This window comes from Papio anubis, chromosome 19 (assembly GCF_008728515.1).
Source record: "Papio anubis isolate 15944 chromosome 19, Panubis1.0, whole genome shotgun sequence".
Lineage (NCBI taxonomy): Eukaryota > Metazoa > Chordata > Mammalia > Primates > Cercopithecidae > Papio > Papio anubis.
In genome coordinates, this window is record NC_044994.1 from 36,391,148 (window position 1) to 36,400,829 (window position 9,682).

Sequence of the window (9,682 nt, forward strand, 5' to 3'; positions counted from 1 at the left end):
CTGAAGCTGAGTGTTTATGTATCATAGAAAGTATACTTTTCTTATTCTTAATCCATATTTAAATTATCTTCAGTGTAAATAAGTTCATAGCAATAAGGTATGATATTAAAGTCAAAGAGGAAAAACATTTGCTAAGAGTCCAGGACATCTAATTTGTGCTTATTTTCTCTAAATTTTCATTTTCTTTTTTTTTTTTTTTTTTTTTTTTCCTGAGATGGAGTCTCATTCTGTCACCAGGCTGGACTGCAGTGGCAAGGCGATGTTGGCTCACTGCAACCTCCAACTCCCTGGTTCAAGTGATTCTTCTGCCTCAGCCTCCCTTTAGCTGGAATTATAGGGATGTGCCACCATGTCCAGCTAATTTTTTTATTTTAAGTAGAGATAGGGTTTCACCATGTTGGACAGGATGCTCTCTGGATCTTCAGACCCACCTGGGCCTGCCAAAGTGCTGGGATTACAGAAGTGAGCCACCATGCCCGGCCTATTTTCTCTAAATTGTCTATTGATTTCTTAATTGTAAGCCATGTTTAGCTTTGGGGAAAAAAAAAAAAGGAATTGTTTTGTAGTGGGAGCATGGGCAAGAGGGGTACCCCAGGCAGAAAACTCCCCCGCGGGTGGGCTGAGGGCGACGGCTAAGCCTCAGGTGGGCCTCCTGTTCCCTGTGCTCTCCTGCACAGCAGCCTTTCTCATGGACTCTGGGGCAGCCGCAGGAAGGGTAGACTGGCGGGGGGCTGCCATGGCTGTTCACCTGGGCAGGACATCAGAGGACTCGGACACCAGCTTCTTATTGCAAGTCTCGATCTTCTTCACAACCACAGCCCTAGTGGAGCTGATGCAGCTGAAGGAGCTGGAGCCCAGGCCGGGGCTTGTGAGGCCCCCGTAAGCTGAGCTCAGCCCACCAGCCTAGCCACTGGTGGTCTTCGTATAGATACTCATGTTCTGCATTCCAGACTCCAGCTGACTCTCCTCGCCCTCCAGCAGCTTCCTGTAGGTGGCGATCTCAATGTCCAGGGCCAGCTTAACGTTCATCAGCGCCTGGTACCCACGTAGCTGCTTCGCCATATCCTGCTTGGCTGGCTGCAGGGCGGCCTCCAGCTCGGACAACGTGGTGTTGGCATCCTTAATGACCAGCTCCCCGCAGCTGCTCGGCATCTGCAATGGCGGCCTCTGGGAAAGCCCTCTGGCCTTTGAGGCCCTCAGTCTCAGCCTGCAGTTGGCTCATGTTCCGATTCATCTCGAAGATCTCCGTCTTCGTACGACGCAGGTCATCCCCATGGTTCCCAGCCAGGGTCTGCAGCTCCTCATGCTTGATCTGGTACATGCTCTCAGCCTCAGCCCCACTGCGTTGGCAATCTCCTTGTACTGCACCGTGACCCCGGCTATGATACTGTCCATGTCCAGGGAGCGGCTGTTGTCCATGGACAGCACCACAGTGTGTCTGAGATCTGGGGCTGCAGCTCCCGGGTCTCCTCTTCATATAGCTGCCTGAGGAAATTGATCTCCTCAGTCAGTCCTTCCAGGCGAGACTCCAGCTCTACCTTGTTCATGTAAGTTTCATCCACATCCTTCTTGATGGGGACAAATTCATTCTCTATCTCTGTAGGATTACTGATGTCATCCTCATACTTGTTCTTGAAGTGCTCCACCAGCCCCTGCATGTTGCCAAGCTCCGCCTCCAGCTTCTCCTAGGCCAGAGTCTCCAGCTGCCACCTAAGGTTGTTGATGTAGCTCTGTAACATGTTGTCCACATTGCTCTGAACCATCTTCTGCTGCTGCAGGAGGCTTCACTTGGTCTCCAGCATCTTGTTCTGCTGCTCTAGCAGCCATACCTTGTTGATGAAGGAGGCAAACTGGTTGTTAAGGGTCTTGATCTGCTCTTTCTCCTGGGTGCACATGGCCTGGTTGTTGGGGTCCCCACCTCCAGGTTCAGTAGGCTCTGGTTGACCATGACCACAGTGATGGTCCCATACTGCTGGCTGGCCATAGCCTTCGCCCAGGCCACCTGTGAAGCTGCTGCTGCCCACTCAGGAGAAGCTCAAGGAGCTGATGGGGCACCGAGCCCACTCGTGTAGGAGTGTTCTGCTGAAGGCCAGGGGGCCAGAGGTGGACACCTTGTAGAACTTCTGGGTCACCCTGATGGAAATAGTGGAGGCAGGAGTGGAGGCGGGTAGGCTGAACCAGGAGGAGATTTGAGAAGGAGCAAAGAAGCTGCTTCTAGGTCCATGTTTAAATCTTAAACACAGAAATATCTGCTTGAGAAATGAGCTAAGCTAAAGTTTAGAGGTTTAATGACTATAATTTCTTTATAGTAAATGACTCAGGACAGTAACGTAATCAGCAAGATTTATGATCCACTTAAAACACATGTGGCTTTGTTCATCATTTCTAGGGAAACATGATTATTAAATCTGATAATATTTGCATATGTAAACTATTATAATTAGGTAAAATTTTCCTCCTTCTAATTCTAAAGGGCATTCACCAGAAGTACTAAGAAAGATTAAACTGTCAGATGTAAGTTACATCATAAAATATATGTAAATTAAGGTGTTCCGTATTTTGTTTTGAACATATAACAACGACGCACTAATAGAAAAAAATGTTAATAGAAATACAGATCAACTAAATTTTAGAAAAAGAAAAAAGTGAGAATCAACATGAAAATTTTTAAAATATGAAGAATTAACATCTAGAATTTTCATTAATATTGAGAAATATCAGTGAAATGGTCTCAAACCACCAAAACCCGAAGTTCAAGGTTATGTGCATGACTTTGGGGCACATTTTACAGGCAGAATACAGCATGGATCAAAATTGGGCAAAAAAGCATAAATGATGGCTGATCCTAGAAGTCAAAATGATTTGGTTACCAAAAACTAGCAAACAGAAATGATCAGCAGTATTCCAACTCTAAAAAGTTTCTTATTGGCAAACCCAATATTAATGCATTAGGAAACAGGGACATGTAGAAAGTAATCAAATGAAAAATCATTCCAGAAACTCAGATAAGCAGCAGGGCATCTGGGGTAGAAACAGGAATTGGGAAAATCTGGGTGCCTCAGTTACAATTAGATTCAGCTGCACAGGATGGAAAACTTCAATTAAAAAGTAGTTTAAACATAATAAAAGTTGATCTGTTTCACTTTTTTTTTTTAAACAAAAAAACAAATATAGGCAATTCAGGACTATTATGAATAATCCACAAAGTTATCAGTTTATTCCATCTCATCCTCCCTAGGAAAAGACTCTTGTCTTAATGGTTACAAATGACTGCTGGAGCTTCAGACATCACATAAGCATTTCAGGACATAAGATAGATAATAAGAACAGAGTTCCTTCTCCGTTTAAGGACTCTTCCCAGAAACTATACAAAACATGTTCAGTTTCATTTTATTAGACAAAGGGCAGTTATATGGCAACACGTTTATTTGCAAGGCAAACTGGGAAATGTGCCCAGGTAAACTTAGGGGAAAATGGATATTAGGAGGCAAAGGGCAAACAAATTTAAAATCTGGGTCTGCCATATTCCAGCGACTGAGGCTATAATCCCTGCAGCACTGTTTCTCTGAGCATGAACAAGAGTAAAAGGCTGACATACCCAACAGGATGTCTTTGATAACTGGGGCAATTCCTCCTCAGTCAAATAGTTTATAAACATACCCTGTTAAGCAGAGGGTTCGTTTTAGAATATAAGAATCTTAGGATCTACAAGTCAGAGAATGTGTATGAAAGAGAATGATGAGAGAATGGACGAATATCCAAGTCTGGAGAAAAAGAAGAGGAATTAATAAGTGACAAAGATAGAGATGGAGGATAGGAAAGGAGAGAGGGAGGAAAAAATAGATTCAAAGAATTTAAAAGGATGAGTGAATATGGAAAAGGAAAAAAGGAGCAAGATGAAAAAAATGCACGCACCACTTTACCTGTGAAGGATTTCTGCCTTCAGCTCATTCTCTGTCACTATCAACATGGCTGGAAATATTATTCCTTCATAGGCAATGCATGAGTTTACATAGACATAAAATAATTTAAAATGAAAATGACCATGGAAGTTTTGTGATTCATTTGGAAGAGAAACTCCAAGCATTTCATTTCTTATGAAAAAGAACACTGCAGCTCCCCAGTCTTATGACAAATATCTTGTGTGCTGGGTCTGACCTGGCAGTCAAGCAGGACAATCTAAAATATACAGTGAGAGGGAAGAAAACGAAATAAAGAATAAAAGAAATGGAGCAATTACATTTTTATCTCATGTAGAATCTGTAATAATCGCTGTAATCTAAAAGCTTTTAGGTCTAACTTTTGTTTGATGGCTGGATTTGCACTGACACTTGTAAAGAAATGAGAAGTAATACATCCTCCTTCTTGGTAATGGTTGGATGCAGAATAAAACTATCAGAAAATTTCGGCACTTCTGGCGTTCAGGCCTTGGGTAAATTAGTTGCAACATCTTAGACCATTAGAATGATTACAGCAGACTGTAATACATGGTAATAGAAGGCCTAGGGCTGTAAAATTCCTTGATAATGTTTAGTTATGTGCCACTCTGTAGTACCTAGAAATAATTAAGAGAGTTAGTGAGAAAGTACAACTAGTAGTTGAATAGCTATCTCCAATTCAGTGAATCAGAGAGAGGGTGGATTTCAACAACTGTAACTGTTCTTAAGACTTTCTATTATGAAACCACCAAGAAAAAGATCACAATCTTCTTTTCTTGGCATTTTCCTTAGAAGGGTCTAAATGAGAAGTTTAAATACAATTCCTTTTCAGATCTTAATTAAACCAAACATCTTGGATGTGGCAGAAATAAACAAAAGAGCCCTTAAACTCTTTATTGAATGCTTTACATTCAGTAAAGGACTTAGGGCCCAGTGGTAAGCTTTGAGAATACAAGGTCAGTGATACGGACTAGGCGTCCATGCAAAGTGCTTAAAGTCCTATATCTTGGCTTATACCCACGTATTAATATATGGATAGAAAGAACATAATATGTGGCTCCATGGTCAGGAAATCAAGGGAAATTTGTGGGGAACTGTAAGTCACTGTCATTGAAAGTTTGAAGGGAATGGGAATTCAGATGTCTCCTGAATCCAAAACTTACCAAGGCAAAAGTTTTGGGAGGTGCTTTTATCATTACTCCATCAACTCTCCTGGAAACTGGAATCTCTGTTCAGTCTAGATGGCAAGGGCCGTCCTGATTTGAAAATGATGTCTTGGACTTAGTTGAGGGTATCTGTAGTCATTTTCACTATGTTTCATTCAGCAAGTAACAAATGATACCCTCTCAATCCAGGATATTGCTGGGCCAGTGAATGGCTGCCAGTGCTATCCTTCCCCTGGAGAGGAAAGCACAATGTTTCAAGACCTCTTCAACCTGCAGTGAGGAAGGAATGCACCAGTTCAGAGCAAATGGTGGGCTCATTTCCATCCACACAGGTTTAGGATAGGGCAAAGGGCAGAGAATAGGCAACTCAGCTTAGATCATCTATATCTGACATCCAGTTTCTGTATTCATAACTTCTTGGGAAGCCAGTTTACATCACCTAGTTTTTTTCCTTGTTCAAAAATCAGGAATCAAAGTTTCAGTGTGTCAGATTTGGTCCTGGCTTTCCACAATGTACTCCTAGGCTGAAGTCATAAGAAGGGATCATCTCTAATTTTTATCCAATTTCTAACAATTCCAAGTTCATAAGAAGGGATCTTGTATTCTCAACCAATTTGTAACAATTCCAAGTGATACATATATGGGCATTAGCTCTACCAAGTGGTATTAGCATATTCATTTCTATGTTCTAAATTATTAAAATGTCAAAATAACACATATATAACAGGTGACATTATGAATGTTAATGCTAACCCTTCCACTGCCAAAAATTGACCTTTAAAACTAACATCATACTGGTATATTCTGTTTTATATACATTCCCTCAGCCAAGTCTTGTGTAGCCAGTGCTTCAGTTGCAAGCGGATCCTGAAACAATTGTGAATCTGGATGCATTTCACGCTTTGCCCCTAAGTTTAGTGGTATTTGCGCTGCCCCCTGTAGGCAAGTTTTCAAGCACTGAGAGTTGGTTAAACTCACTAAAAACCTCACTGTTAAGGATCTCAAGCGACTTGTGGGGATTATCATTATAAATCTCAGGTTGAAAATTGATCTGGATGTGGCACTCGGAACCATAGCACTTACAGTATGACCATGTGATTCTTCCAGCTCAACCTGACAATATCATCTTCTCCACAGAAATGAAGAAGATGCCAAGATTTCAGGAGACTTGTGGGGATTATCATTATAAATCTCAGGTTGAAAATTGATCTGGATGTGGCACTCGGAACCATAGCACTTACAGTATGACCATGTGATTCTTCCAGCTCAGCCTGACAATATCATCTTCTCCACAGAAATAAGAAGATGCCAAGATTTCACCTTCTGCAATTTTGTCAAAGCAATCTTCTCCTGTCTCTGTTTCTTACTGTGTTTTGTGGTTTCTCTGAAATTCCCTTTTACTACACATCTTTTGACCCCTGATTTCTTATCAGTGCTGTGACAACAGCTCACATTTGTATAATGTCTCTTTCTTCTGTGAAACAGAAAAGACAGAAATTATTTGTAACTCTCCAAGAATTTTTGAAACATCATCCATCTGATATGGGGGCAAATGAAGCAAAAAAACAAACAAAAAACTGAAATTATTTGCTCAAGATGGTGCCATAAGAAGCATTCGCTCCCAGGGCCCAAAAGATGTGTGGTGAATAGGAGGCAAACCCTTGCACAGGGGCTCAGAGGGCCAGATTCCTATATTGCCCCATTAACTATTTAATCTCTCTGAGCTAATTTCCCTTAAGTAAAAAAACACAAATTCTCCTCTGCCCACCATATACCAATATGGATAAAGATAATAACTATGTAGAGAAAAGGTTTGCAAACCTTTGAGTGATAAAAATATGAGCTATTACTGTTTGTAAACATTGTACCCAAGAATTAAAGATGTTTGTTTTTTAAAGTTTTTCCATGTTCTATGTAAAATCTAAGAGCATCTGCAACAGTTATGCTTCAGAGAAAGACAAAAAAGAAAAGCCGTTACCTTTTTCACATGTATCCATTTTGTTAAATAATTAATAGAAAATCATACATATTCCTTTACACACCAATCCAGTTATGCTTTCAAAAAACCCTGATCACTTCCATCAATTTGTACTCATGATATATTTCCTTTGGAAATTTACAAACACACAACGCACAATATATTTTTCTCTCAGCAGTTTGTTCTGAAAGTCTACTCAAGATTTTTATCATTTTATCTACTTTATTTATAAGTGTATCCTGTTAACATATACAGTCACATGTTGCTTAATGATAGCATACATTCTGAGAAATGCATTGTTACAGATTTTTTTTATTTTGCACACATCATAGAGGGTACTTACAGAAACCTAGATGATGTGGTCTATTTCTCCTAAGCTACAAACCTATACAGCATGTTACTGTACTAAATATTGTAGGTAATTAAAGCACAGTGATAAATATTTGTGTAACTAAACAGGAAAGGTACAACAAAGTTATGGTTAAAACAATGTTTAAATGGAACACCTGGATAGGACACTTACCATAAATGGAGCTTGTAGGACTGGACGTTGCTCTGGATGAGTCAATGAGGGAGAGGTGAGCCAATGTGAAGCCCTGGATATTACTGGAGACTAATATAGACTTTATAAACACTGTACACCTAGGCTACACTAAATTTATTTTTAAAATAAAGTAATTATGCTATGATGTCACTAGGTGATAGAAAATTTTCAGCTCTATTACAGTCTTATAGGGCCACTTTTGTCATCTATGAGGTCTATCATTTAACAAAACATTGTTATGTGGTGCATGACCATATTATCAAAAAGCCGAGTTAATAAAAAGACACAGATTCAAAGATCTGCACATGTTGAGTAGAATAAACAAGGGGATACATTGCATAGCATTTTCTTGACTGCTCTGGCTAGGAGGGGCTTACAGAGAAGCCAACCAATTTCTTCCTTTCACAGGAGTCTGTAGAAACAGAATTATTGGGAATGTGAAGATGGTACAAAAATCTTAGGATTTGTCTAATCGAAGCATGTGTAGCTCTATTCAGAAATGTTCTATTTTGTACTTTGATATTTTCTCCCTCCCTAGTCACACCCACACAAACGCAGCCTATCACAGGCTTGATTGAACCTGCATCATATATTTTCGAGAAAATATTTTGGAAATGGTGACAATTTCATACAATCACCTAAATGTCTGTATCTATAGAAATCTGAAGCATTGTCTGAAGCAAAAACAAAGATAACCAGATGACTTCCTTGTTTATTATCATGCAATCAGCTATTTTAAATAATAATCATGATTTTTTCCTTAGTCTCCTTTCACTAATTTATTGAGAAAAAAATGCCTATAACAAGCCCCAAATTGCTCCCAGCTCCCCAAATAATATCACAGCTTCTATCTCAAAAGTTACATAACAGAATGATTATCAAAAAAATTATAATTTGACACTAAATGGCCCTAAGGGCAATAGATACTAAAGAGATTTTTAAAAATATATTAGTACATGGAAGTAAAGCTTTAAAATTACTTGATGTACTCAAAAGACATATTATAATAGTTACTGCCCCAAATGAAAACAAAAGAATTTGAATCTACATCTATGTCTTTATTTAAAAAAAATAGTTTATAAGCTGATTGAAATAAGTATGGGTATATCTGTCCACAGTCCATGTGAAATCAAGATCTAATAAAATGTTGCATAAAACAACACTTGTTACAAGCTCAAGGAAAAGCAAACTCAGCAGACATGAAGAAAAGTTCTGGCACACTATTATGTTGGTGCAAAAGTAATTGCACTTTTTAAAATTTGCCATTAAAATGGCAAAACCACAATTACTTTTGCACCTATTAGGTAGGTTACAAAGATGCTGTTATCATTAGCACTGTAATAGAATCCACGCTGATCTGTTCTTGTGTTTCTTTTTTCTGGGGGTTGAGGGGCACGTAGAATGGAAATAGTCAATGAACATGGCCATAACATTAGAGTGATGGCTTTTAATATGAACATAGCTACACTTCTGTTTATATCTCTCCCTGTTGGTGCGTGACTCAAAGGCTGTCCCATTCTGGAGCCAGTGATACATCAAACACTTACGTTAACCAACTTTCTTTCAAAAGAAAATTATTTATTCAACATGTATTTACTTAACCATAGCCATGTGCCGGGTATTCCACTGACTACTGGGTAAATGAGTCCATAGTAGTGAAAAATAAATGCAGTTTCTGCAACCAAGGAGTTCACATCTTTACATCAAGCCAGATTCAAACCTCAGTAATTTACTATGACTGAAATGTGCAGTGGGTATCAGGAAACATGTATCAGTTATTTCCTTTTATTTTAAGCTGCTATGTATTATTATTACTATTTAAATTGTTAGCTTCAGGGGTACATGTGTAGGTTTGTCATATAGGTAAGTTACATGACACAGGGGTTTGGCATACAGATTATTTCATCATCCAGGTAATAAGCATAGTATCTCATAAGTAATTTTTAGATCCTCTCTCTCTTCCCACACTCTACCCTTAAGTATGCCTCAGTGTCTATTGTGTTCCCTTTTTGTATCCATGTGTACTCACTGTTTAGCTTCCACTTATAAGTAAGAA

General features: G+C 39.3%; 1 pseudogene; it reads right to left on the reverse strand.

Moving 5' to 3' along the window:
- Window positions 1-320: 320 nt before the first annotated feature.
- On the reverse strand, window positions 321-6,218 carry LOC110741801 (annotated as a pseudogene).
- Window positions 6,219-9,682: the final 3,464 nt, after the last annotated feature.